We start from the raw sequence: 12,924 nt of genomic DNA on the forward strand, positions 1-12,924 counted from the left end.
ATACGATCAGTGAGAAAGCCAAGGGTGTAGTGAAACCACACCGTTTCCTAAGATTACATCCTATTGCTGAAAGTGACATTGGGGGGTTGACTGTTGACTGTGAGTTAACTCTTACCAAAGAGACAGACAGACATAAGAGCAATGCATTAGAGGGACAACTTTATTATTTTAGTAGGCTGTGCTGTGGCCTGTCTCACCCCTCTTCCAATAGACTACCAATGTGTATGTGTGTGTGTATGTCCAGACAAGTTTGTTTATTTGTCATATACACTGTATATACTGTAGATGGAGTAGATGGAGTACAAGGTGCAATGAAATGCTTTATTGCAGGTTCACCCATAAATCAAACAACATTTTATTGGTCACACAAACATGGTTTGCAGATGTTATTGGAGTGTGGTGAAATGCTTGTACTTCTAGTTCTAACAGTGCAGTAATATCTAACAACAACCTAATACACACAAATCGAGGTAAAGGGGTGGAATAGCTGCAGGAAGTAGAGGTGCTGAGGGTGCTGCTGCTACCCCTGATAAATAGTAATAAAAATGTGTATATATATATATTTTTTTTTTTTAAATCAACAAAAATTATCTTCAGCACCATCTGCGTCCCCGTCACTGTCCCAGACCCCGTCCCCATCGACAGCATTTGAATATGAATAAGAGGCCAGTTGTCAAATTGGCTTCTTTCCAGATTCTGTATTGCGTAATGTTTTATGCACTTTGACCTGCAGTGCAACTTAACAATCTAAGGCTGCGTTTACACAGGCAGCCCAATTCTGATATTTCTTTCCTCTAATTGTTATTTTGACAAATCACATCAGATTGTTTCTTTTTCAGAGCTGATCTGATTGGTCAAAAAGACCAATTAGTGAAAAATATCAAAATTGGGCTGCCTGTGTAAACACAGCCTATGAGACTTAATAGTTTTTTGCTCTTTTAAGATAAATGGATAGGCCTTCTTATGGAATCTATTTGACCAGGCTCACAATCTAATGCTCTATGTACACTACCCTACTAACATTGTTACTTTCTTATGATAAGCTCAAATCCACCAGCTCTTCTCATTCTCTCATTCACCTTTCCTCCACTACTTGTCTTTTCTTCCACTATCCCCTCAACACCTTTCTCATTTCAACGCAAGCTGGCAAAGTGTCTCTATGGAAACAACCTTTACAGAGTTCCTAGACTGGCACCAGATGTTGTGTACTGACTGACCACATCTCCCTGACTGCAGCACTCCACTCTGCTGTGTGTGTAAGTGTGTGTGCGTGTACATGTGTGTGTGTGATTACATTTATTTTAACAGTTTCTCATGAGATACGTCTCGTCAACAGTGTAGTTTAGCTACAGTATGTAGAGGCAAGGACATGAACAATTAGTTAGGAGGTTGAGAGATTAGGGACCTATCTAGCTGGCTAGCTAAAGACAACTTTATACAAAGTAGGTGGCTAGTATTGTTTTATTTCTTCATCAAGAAGGAATCAATCAGTTACATTGCTTGACCACATTCATTTCAAATCAAATCACATTTTATTAGTCACATGCGCCGAATACAACAGGTACCAACAATGCAGTTTAAAGAAAAAATAAGAAGAAATACAAAAGATAATAACAAATAAAAGTAACAAGTAATTAAAGAGCAGCAGTAAAATAACAATAGCGAGACTATATGCAGGGGGATACCGGTACAGAGTCAATGTGCGGGGGCACTGGTCAGTCGAGGTAATTGAGGTAAAATGTACATGTAGGTACAGTTATTAAAGTGACTATGCACAGATGATAACAGAGAGTAGCAGTGGTGTAAAAAGGGAGGGGGGTTAATTTAATGCAAATAGTCTGGGTAGACATTTGATTAGATGTTCAGGAGTCTTATGGCTTGGGGGTAGAAGCTGTTTAGAAGCCTCTTAGACCTAGACTTGGCGCTCCGGTCCCGCTTGCCGTGCAGTAGCAGAGAGAACAGTCTATGACTGGGGTGGCTGGAGTCTTTGACAATTTTTAGGGTCTTCCTCTGTTACCGCCTGGTATAGAGGTCCTGGATGGCAGGAAGCTTTGCCCCAGTGATGTACTGGGCCGTACGCACTACCCTCTGTAGTGCCTTGCGGTCGGAGGCCGAGCAGTTGCAATACCAGGCAGTGATGCAACCAGTCAACCAACCAGTCTCAATGGTGCAGCTGTAGAACCTTTTGAGGATCTGAGGACCTGTGCCAAATCTTTTCAGTCATCCTGAGGGGGAATAGGTTTTGTCCTGCCCTCTTCACGACTGTCTTGGTGTGCTTGGACCATGTTCGTTTGTTGGTGAAGTGGACACCAAGGAACTTGAAGCTCTCAACCTGCTCCACTACAGCCCCGTCGATGAGAATGGGGGCATGCTCGGTCCTCCTTTTCCTGTAGTCCACAATCATCTCCTTTGCGTTGATCACATTGAGGGTCAGGTTCTTGTCCTGGCACCACACGACGATGTCTCTGACCTCCTCCCTATAGGCTATCAAATCAAATGTATTTATTTATATAGCCCTTCGTACATAAGCTGATAGCCCCCCGACACATAAACTACTGCAGCATAAATACTGGAGGCTGAGACAGGAGGGGTCAGGAGACACTGTGGCCCCATCCGATGATACCCCCGGACAGGGCCAAACAGGAAGGATATAACCCCACCCACTTTGCCAAAGCACAGCCCACACACCACTAGAGGGATATCTTCAACCACCAATTTACCATCCTGAGACAAGGCAGAGTATAGCCCACAAAGATCTCCGCCACGACACAACCCAAGGGGGGCGCCAACCCAGACTGGAAGATCACATCAGTGACTCAACCCACTCAAGTGACGCACCCCTCCTAGGGTCGGTATGAAAGAGCACCAGTAAGCCAGTGACTCAGCCCCTGTAATAGGGTTAGAGGCAGAGAATCCCAGTGGAAATAGGGGAACCGGCCAGGCAGAGACAGCAAGGGCGGTTCGTTGCTCCAGAGCCTTTCTGTTCACCTTCACACTCCTGGGCCAGACTACACTCAATCATATGACCCACTAAAGAGATGAGTCTTCAGTAAAGACTTAAAGGTTGAGACCGAGTTTGCATCTCTCACATGGGTAGGCAGACCATTCCATAAAAATGGAGCTCTGTAGGAGAAAGCCCTGCCTCCAGCTGTTTGCTTAGAAATTCTAGGGACAATTAGGAGGCCTGCTCTTGTGACCGTAGCGTATGTGTAGGTATGTACGGCAGGACCAAATCAGAGAGATAGGTAGGAGCAAGCCCATATAATGCTTTGTCGGTTAGCAGTAAAACCTTGAAATCAGCCCTTGCCTTAACAGGAAGCCAGTGGAGGGAGGCTAGCACTGGAGTAATATGATCACATTTTTTGGTTCTAGTTAGGATTCTAGCAGCTGTATTTAGCACTAACTGAAGTTTATTTCGTGCTTTATCCGGGTAGCCGGAAAGTAGAGCATTGCAGTAGTCTAACCTAGAAGTAACAAAAGCATGGATTCATTTTTTTGCATCATTTTTGGACAGAAAGTTTCTGATTTTTGCAATGTTACGTAGATGGAAAAAAGCTGTCCTTGAAACAGTCTTGATATGTTCTTCTCGTTGTTGTCGGTGATCAGACCTACCACTCTTGTGTCATCGGCAAATTTAATAATGGTGTTGGAGTCAAGCCTGGCAGTGCAGTCATGAGTGATCAGGGAGTACAGGAGGGGACTGAGCACACAGCCCTGAAGGGCCCTGTGTTGAGGATCAGCGTGGCGGAAGAGTTGGTACCTACCCTTACCACCTGGGGGTGGCCCGTCAAGAAGTCCAGGATCCAGTTGCAGAGGGAAGTGTTTAGTCCAAGGGTCCTTAGCTTACTGATGAGCTTTGAGGGTATTATGGTGTTGAACTCTGAGCTGTAGTCAAAGAATATCATTCTCACATAGGTGTTCCTTTTGTCCAGGTGGGAAAGAGCAGTGTGGCGTGCAATAGAGATTGCATCATCTGTTGAAGCGGTATGCAAATTGGAGTGGGATAATGGTGTTGATGTGAGCCATGACCAGCCTTTCAAATCACTTCATGGCTACATACGTGAGTGCTACAGGTCAGTGGTAATTTAGGCAGGTTACCTTAGTGTTCTTGGGCATAATGACTATTGTGGTCTGCTTAAAACCCGTTGGTATTACAGACTCGGACAGCGAGAGGTTGAAAATTTCAGTGAAGACATTTGCAAGTTGGTCAACACATGCTTGCAGTACACATCCTGGTAATCCGTCTGGCCCTGCGGCCTTGTGAATGTTTACCTTTTCAAAGGTCTTACTCGCATCGGCTGCAGAGAGTGTGATCACACAGTCTTCCGGAACAGCTGGTGCTCTCATGCATGTTTCAGTATTATTTGCCTCGAGGTGAGCATAAAAGTAGTTTAGCTCATCTGGTAAGCTCGTGTCACTAAGCAGCTCTCGGCTGTGCTTTCCTTTGTAGTCTGTATTGACGCTTTGCCTGTCTTAGTGCCATCATCAGTCTGTGGTGGTATGTAGACAGCTACAAAAAATACATATGAAAACTCTCGAGGTAGATAGTGTGGTCTACAGCTTATTATGAGATACTCTACCTCAGGCGAGCAAAACCTCAAGACTTCCTGAGATATCGTGCTCCAGCTGTTATTTACAAAAATACATAACCCGACGCCCCTTGTCTTACCAGACACCTCTGTTCTATCCTGCCGGTACAGCGTATAACCAGCCAGCTGTATGTTGATAATGTCGTCGTTCAGCCACGACTCCTTGAAGCATGAGATTACAGTTTTGAATGTCCCGTTGGCAGTTTGATCTTCCACTAAATTCAACAATTTTATTTTCCAAAGACTGTACTTTTGCTAGCAGAATGGAAGGCAGTGGAGGTTTATTCAATCGTCTACAAATTCTCAGAAGGCAGTCCACCCTCCGGCCCCTTTTTCTCCGCCTTCACTACACGCAAATGATGGGGATCTGGGCCTGTTCCAGAGAAAGCAGTATGTCATTCACGTCGGGCTCATCGAACTTGTTAAAAGAAAAAAAGGATTCTGCCAGTTTGTGGTGAGTAATCGCAGTTCTGATATCCATAAGTTATTTTCGGTCATAAGAGAAGGTAGCAGCAACATTATATACAAAATGAGTTCAAAAATAAGTTACAAACAATGCAAAGAAACAAACAAAAAACACAATTGGATAGGAACACGTAAAATGTCAGTCTAATTTTCCGGCGCCATCTTAACAAGATATATCAACATATCTCCTGTAAGTCCTGCAAATCACTGGCAGCTGAAATCAAATCAAACAATGTGTGTGTCTGTCAACACTCTCCTAATCCACTGACAACATGTCACGTTCGTTTTAAGGATCAGACCAGGGCGTAGCGTGAGTAGAGTTCCACATAATTTTAATAAATCGAAACTCACTGACCAAAACAACAAACAACCAAACTAACTAACTAACTAACTAACTAACTGTGCCGCTACTGATGTGCACTAAGGCAACTATACATAGACAAGGACCCACAACACAAATAAGGAAAATAGCTTCCTAAATATGATCCCCAATCAGAGACAACTATAAACAGCTGCCTCTGATTGGGAACCATATCAGGCCAACATAGACATACAAAAACCCCATGACGTACAAAGGCCCTAGACATACAAAAACTAGAGTACCCACCCTAGTCACACCCTGACCTAACCAAAATATATAGAAAAACAGAGATATCTAAGGTCAGGGCGTGATACAATACTGTCTGCATGCACTAGAGTATCTAGTGTCCTGCCTAGCATATATTTGATCTGTGGTGCACCTTTGATGGAACCACTTACCAGGGAGGAGGGGGTACTCTCTTTCCCTGGTCCAGTCAGTGTGCCCCCTCCGCAAAATACCGCTAGGCTTAAAAATTAAGTTTTGTAATTAATTTAACATCTGAATTATTTTTATTTATTTTATCTGAGGGGTCACGTGTCTTTTGTGCCCCCTTGGCATGAGGGGTGGCAGGTCACCTAGTGGTTAGAGTGTTGGACAAATAACCGAAAGGTTGCTGGATCTGAATCCCTGAGCTGACAAGGGAAACATCTGTTGTTCTGCTGCTGAACAAGGCAGTTAACTCACTGTTCCCCGGTAGGCTGTCATTGTAAATTAAAATTTGTTCTTAACTGACTTGCCTGGTTAAATTTAAAAATGACGCCTCTGCTTTTTAGGATCACATACAATGCAGGCCATTAAACCCTTTTTCGGTTATATAAAGCACAAATAATTGGCTTGCAAGACTCAATACTTCACAATGAAAAGTATTTTTTTATTGTGGAAAATTGTTTCAGTGAGTACTGGTTTTCCATTTCCTGGTTCTCTATAGCACCATTTACTCTAACAATGTAGATAAACCTGAACTGCTTCTCTTCAGGCTATATCTTGCACATTCTTATCCATCACAGTTTAAACAATACACGCCTATAAGTCATCATCAGGGTTTTCTCACAGCGACAAGAGGAACCAGTTTGTGAGACGGTCTCTAAGTCCAAAATGGAATCCTATTCACTAGTACACTACTTTTGACCAGGACCCATATATTTGTATATAGAGAACAAGGTGCCATTTGGGAGGCAGAGAGTGGTTTGATATTTTTGTCAGCTATGTAACATTTACTCAACCGTTGCAGGTTATGAAAAGGTTTCATTATGAGGAAGTACTTGAAAACAAAGAGTCAACCATTTTCTGTAAATGGTTGTCTAGTATGACCAAGATACCGTAGTTTATGTTGGGCTGTTGTTTGAGGAAGTAACTAGAAACAAAGAGTTGACTAGAGTGAATTACTTCCTGTAACTATATGATGTATGACCAAGATCATTTTCCAAAATAATGGTGAGTTGAAGGGGAGGAGCAAAGTTCTCCTGCATCGGTATAATTACCTCATTCCTTGTTTCAGCACTTTTTTCTGCGCTGGATACAAGGTAGACATGAAGTATAACCTATACAGACATGAAGTACAACCTATACACACATGAAGTATAACCTATACACGCATGAAGTATAACCTATACACGCATGAAGTATAACCTATACAGACATGAAGTATAACCTATATAGACATGAAGCATAACCTAAAAAGAAAAAGGTCTTTGCGAGTAAAAGATCATCGATGTCTAAAATCAAATCGGTTCACCTTTGGACTATGACTTTAGCTACAAGGACGTCAGTCCTAGTTGAGTGGTGGTGGATGGTCACACTAAGCCACATCAAGTCTTCCCTAGTTTTGTAGAAAGAAGATCAGTGGCACTTCTCATTTCCATGCATCATTTTAATATTGAGGCAAGATTTTCATAATGCTAAAATAGTATGACTGTGGAATTATAATATTTCTATAGGCTACAACGCTTGAAAATATGTTATCATATTTATTCCGGCTATAGCAATTACAAGTATGTTTTGAATCCACTACTGACCATTGAGTGCTCTTTAAAAAAAGAACAGTGTTGTGTTGTGCTTAGGCAAGCTACAATTTCGACAGGCTAGTCCTTGAATGAACACGACTTTTTCCGAGCTCTGTGTGTTGGTTCTGTGCCAGTTAGAGCAGTGGCCCAAAATAGACTGTGTTCTGCGGTGTGCTGTTATTTCAAGGCCCCAGTATTGGGAATTTGAGATTCCTAGCAGAGCATGAAGTAATCAGAAGTCAATCCAAGGTTGTATACTAAGTAGTATGATATGGGGGGTAGTGTAGTGTTTGTACACAGTTAGGCTACACACTACCGTGATACACTTTCACACTCCATCCCCAGGTGGCAACACGAACCAGGTCATGGCTGTGTTCTGACAGAAAGCCTTGGTAATTCCTTAGATGATTGTCAGTCTGGGAAAGAGAGAGTTCAGAAGCCAGTCCGGGAAAGAGAGAGGAGGCCAGAAGCCTCTCAGCCGGCATTTGTTTGTTTCTGTTAGTTAGTTAACCTCTTTAGTTGGGCATGCCATTTTGTAGTTAGTTTTTTGTGCATATTTATTTTGTTCCCATGAACATATGAATAATTTGCTTGCCCGGGCCAACCAAGAGGTCAAGATGGAGCTGGCCCTGAACTCGGTAAGTTCGCTGTCTCCTGGGCACACATGTAAATACAACATACGCTGATTTCTTACATTTATGCACACATCAAATCAGGTTGCAGACCATGTAGCTGGGCCTAAGACCGCTAGACATAATGAGTCAGGTTCCATGGAGCTGGGCCTAAGACCCCTAGACATAATGAGTCAGGTTACAGACCATGTAGCTGGACCGAAGACCCCTAGACATAATGAGTCAGGTTACAGACCATGTAGCTGGACCTAAGACCCCTAGACATAATGAGTCAGGTTACATGTAGCTGGACCGAAGACCCCTAGACATAATGAGTCAGGTTACAGACCATGTAGCTGGGCCGAAGACCCCTAGACATAATGAGTCAGGTTACAGACCATGTAGCTGGGCCGAAGACCCCTAGACATAATGAGTCAGGTTACAGACCATGTAGCTGGGCCGAAGATCCCTAGACATAATGAGTCAGGTTACAGACCATGTAGCTGGACCGAAGACCCCTAGACATAATGAGTCAGGTTACATGTAGCTGGACCGAAGACCCCTAGACATAATGAGTCAGGTTCCAGACCATGTAGCTGGGCTGAAGACCCCTAGACATAATGAGTCAGGTTCCAGACCATGGAGCTGGGCCGAAGACCCCTAGACATAATGAGTCAGGTTCCATGTAGCTGGACCGAAGACCCTAGACATAATGAGTCAGGTTACAGACCATGTAGCTGGACCGAAGACCCCTAGACATAATGAGTCAGGTTCCAGACCATGTAGCTGGGCCGAAGACCCCTAGACATAATGAGTCAGGTTACAGACCATGTAGCTGGACCGAAGACCCCTAGACATAATGAGTCAGGTTACATGTAGCTGGACCGAAGACCCCTAGACATAATGAGTCAGGTTACAGACCATGTAGCTGGGCTGAAGACCCCTAGACATAATGAGTCAGGTTCCAGACCATGGAGCTGGGCCGAAGACCCCTAGACATAATGAGTCAGGTTCCATGTAGCTGGACCGAAGACCCCTAGACATAATGAGTCAGGTTACAGACCATGTAGCTGGACCGAAGACCCCTAGACATAATGAGTCAGGTTCCAGACCATGTAGCTGGGCCGAAGACCCCTAGACATAATGAGTCAGGTTACAGACCATGTAGCTGGACCGAAGACCCCTAGACATAATGAGTCAGGTTACATGTAGCTGGACCGAAGACCCCTAGACATAATGAGTCAGGTTACAGACCATGTAGCTGGACCGAAGACCCCTAGACATAATGAGTCAGGTTCCATGTAGCTGGACCGAAGACCCCTAGACATAGTGAGTCAGGTTACAGACCATGTAGCTGGGCCGAAGACCCCTAGACATAATGAGTCAGGTTCCATGTAGCTGGACCGAAGACCCCTAGACATAATGAGTCAGGTTACAGACCATGTAGCTGGACCGAAGACCCCTAGACATAATGAGTCAGGTTACAGACCATGTAGCTGGACCGAAGACCCCTAGACATAATGAGTCAGGTTCCAGACCATGTAGCTGGACCGAAGACCACTAGACATAATGAGTCAGGTTACAGACCATGTAGCTGGGCCGAAGACCCCTAGACATAATGAGTCAGGTTACAGACCATGTAGCTGGGCCGAAGACCCCTAGACATAATGAGTCAGGTTACAGACCATGTAGCTGGGCCTAAGACCCCTAGACATAATGAGTCAGGTTACAGACCATGTAGCTGGACCGAAGACCCCTAGACATAATGAGTCAGGTTACAGACCATGTAGCTGGGCCTAAGACCCCTAGACATAATGAGTCAGGTTACAGACCATGTAGCTGGGCCGAAGACCCCTAGACATAATGAGTCAGGCTACAGACCATGTAGCTGGGCCGAAGACACCTAGACATAATGAGTCAGGTTACAGACCATGTAGCTGGGCCGAAGACCCCTAGACATAATGAGTCAGGTTACAGACCATGTAGCTGGACCTAAGACCCCTAGACATAATGAGTCAGGTTACAGACCATGTAGCTGGACCGAAGACCCCTAGACATAATGAGTCAGGTTACAGACCATGTAGCTGGGTCGAAGACCCCTAGACATAATGAGTCAGGTTACAGACCATGTAGCTGGGCCGAAGACCCCTAGACATAATGAGTCAGGTTACAGACCATGTAGCTGGACCTAAGACCCCTAGACATAATGAGTCAGGTTACAGACCATGTAGCTGGACCGAAGACCCCTAGACATAATGAGTCAGGTTCCATGTAGCTGGACCGAAGACCCCTAGACATAATGAGTCAGGTTACATGTAGCTGGACCGAAGACCCCTAGACATAATGAGTCAGGTTACAGACCATGTAGCTGGGCTGAAGACCCCTAGACATAATGAGTCAGGTTCCATGTAGCTGGACCGAAGACCCCTAGACATAGTGAGTCAGGTTACAGACCATGTAGCTGGGCCGAAGACCCCTAGACATAATGAGTCAGGTTCCAGACCATGGAGCTGGGCCGAAGACCCCTAGACATAATGAGTCAGGTTCCATGTAGCTGGGCCTAAGACCCCTAGACATAATGAGTCAGGTTACAGACCATGTAGCTGGACCGAAGACCCCTAGACATAATGAGTCAGGTTACAGACCATGTAGCTGGACCGAAGACCCCTAGACATAATGAGTCAGGTTACAGACCATGGAGCTGGACCGAAGACCCCTAGACATAATGAGTCAGGTTACATGTAGCTGGACCGAAGACACCTAGACATAATGAGTCAGGTTACAGACCATGTAGCTGGGCCTAAGACCCCCCCTAGACATAATGAGTCAGGTTCCAGACCATGGAGCTGGGCCAAAGACCCCTAGACATAATGAGTCAGGTTCCATGTAGCTGGACCGAAGACCCCTAGACATAATGAGTCAGGTTACAGACCATGTAGCTGGGCCGAAGACCCCTAGACATAATGAGTCAGGTTACAGGCCATATACAGTGCCTTGCGAAAGTATTCGGCCCCTTGAACTTTGCGACCTTTTGCCACATTTCAGGCTTCAAACATAAAGATATAAAACCATATTTTTTTGTGAAGAATCAACAACAAGTGGGACACAATCATGAAGTGGAACGACATTTATTGGATATTTCAAACTTTTTTAACAAATCAAAAACTGAAAAATTGGGCGTTCAAAATTATTCAGCCCCCTTAAGTTAATACTTTGTAGCGCCACCTTTTGCTGCGATTACAGCTGTAAGTCGCTTGGGGTATGTCTCTATCAGTTTTGCACATCGAGAGACTGACATTTTTTCCCAATACTCCTTGCAAAACAGCTCGAGCTCAATTAGGTTGGATGGAGAGCATTTGTGAACAGCAGTTTTCAGTTCTTTCCACAGATTCTCGATTGGATTCAGGTCTGGACTTTGACTTGGCCATTCTAACACCTGGATATGTTTATTTTTGAACCATTCCATTGTAGATTTTGCGGTTTTCTTCCAGAATGGTCCTGTATTTGGCTCCATCCATCTTCCCATCAATTTTAACCATCTTCCCTGTCCCTGCTGAAGAAAAGCAGGTCCAAACCATGATGCTGCCACCACCATGTTTGACAGTGGGTATGGTGTGTTCAGGGTGATGAGCTGTGTTGCTTTTACGCCAAACATAACGTTTTGCATTGTTGCCAAAAAGTTAAATTTTGGTTTCATCTGACCAGAGCACCTTCTTCCACATGTTTGGTGTGTCTCCCAGGTGGCTTGTGGCAAACTTTAAACGACACTTTTAAGGATATCTTTAAGAAATGGCTTTCTTCTTGCCACTCTTCCATAAAGGCCAGATTTGTGCAATATACGACTGATTGTTGTCCTATGGACAGAGTCTCCCACCTCAGCTGTAGATCTCTGCAGTTCATCCAGAGTGATCATGGGCCTCTTGGCTGCATCTCTGATCAGTCTTCTCCTTGTATGAGCTGAAAGTTTAGAGGGACGGCCAGGTCTTGGTAGATTTGCAGTGGTCTGATACTCCTTCCATTTCAATATTATCGCTTGCACAGTGCTCCTTGGGATGTTTAAAGCTTGGGAAATCTTTTTGTATCCAAATCCGGCTTTAAACTTCTTCACAACAGTATCTCGGACCTGCCTGGTGTGTTCCTTGTTCTTCATGATGCTCTCTGCGCTTTTAACGGACCTCTGAGACTATCACAGTGCAGGTGCATTTATACGGAGACTTGATTACACACAGGTGGATTGTATTTATCATCATTAGTCATTTAGGTCAACATTGGATCATTCAGAGATCCTCACTGAACTTCTGGAGAGAGTTTGCTGCACTGAAAGTAAAGGGGCTGAATAATTTTGCACGCCCAATTTTTCAGTTTTTGATTTGTTAAAAAAGTTTGAAATATCCAATAAATGTCGTTCCACTTCATGATTGTGTCCCGCTTGTTGTTGATTCTTCACAAAAAAAATACAGTTTTATATCTTTATGTTTGAAGCCTGAAATGTGGCAAAAGGTCGCAAAGTTCAAGGGGGCCGAATACTTTCGCAAGGCACTGTAGCTGGCCTAAGACATCAGAAGGCTAGTTATTGAGTTTATAACATCAGTTTGACTCCCTGATGCTGGCTAGTATCAGAATCTCATGTGCTACGGACTGCTGTTGTGTCCTTGAGCAAGGCTCTTTACAACTAACCTGATCCAGGGTCATCATTCTATGGTTGACCCTCTGCTTCAACCTCCAACCTCTGTGTGGGTATATATTTTCGGCGGGGTTGAAATGAAAAAGAAATGTGCATTGGACATTTCTGGACATTGAAAAATAAAGTCCTTTTTCTTTTTAGCAAGATGGTCAAAGGATATCTCTGTTGACTTGACCCACTGATGCCTTATTGTTTAGAGAAGAAGAATCCA

Source organism: Oncorhynchus masou, chromosome 24, assembly GCF_036934945.1.
Source record: "Oncorhynchus masou masou isolate Uvic2021 chromosome 24, UVic_Omas_1.1, whole genome shotgun sequence".
Lineage (NCBI taxonomy): Eukaryota > Metazoa > Chordata > Actinopteri > Salmoniformes > Salmonidae > Oncorhynchus > Oncorhynchus masou.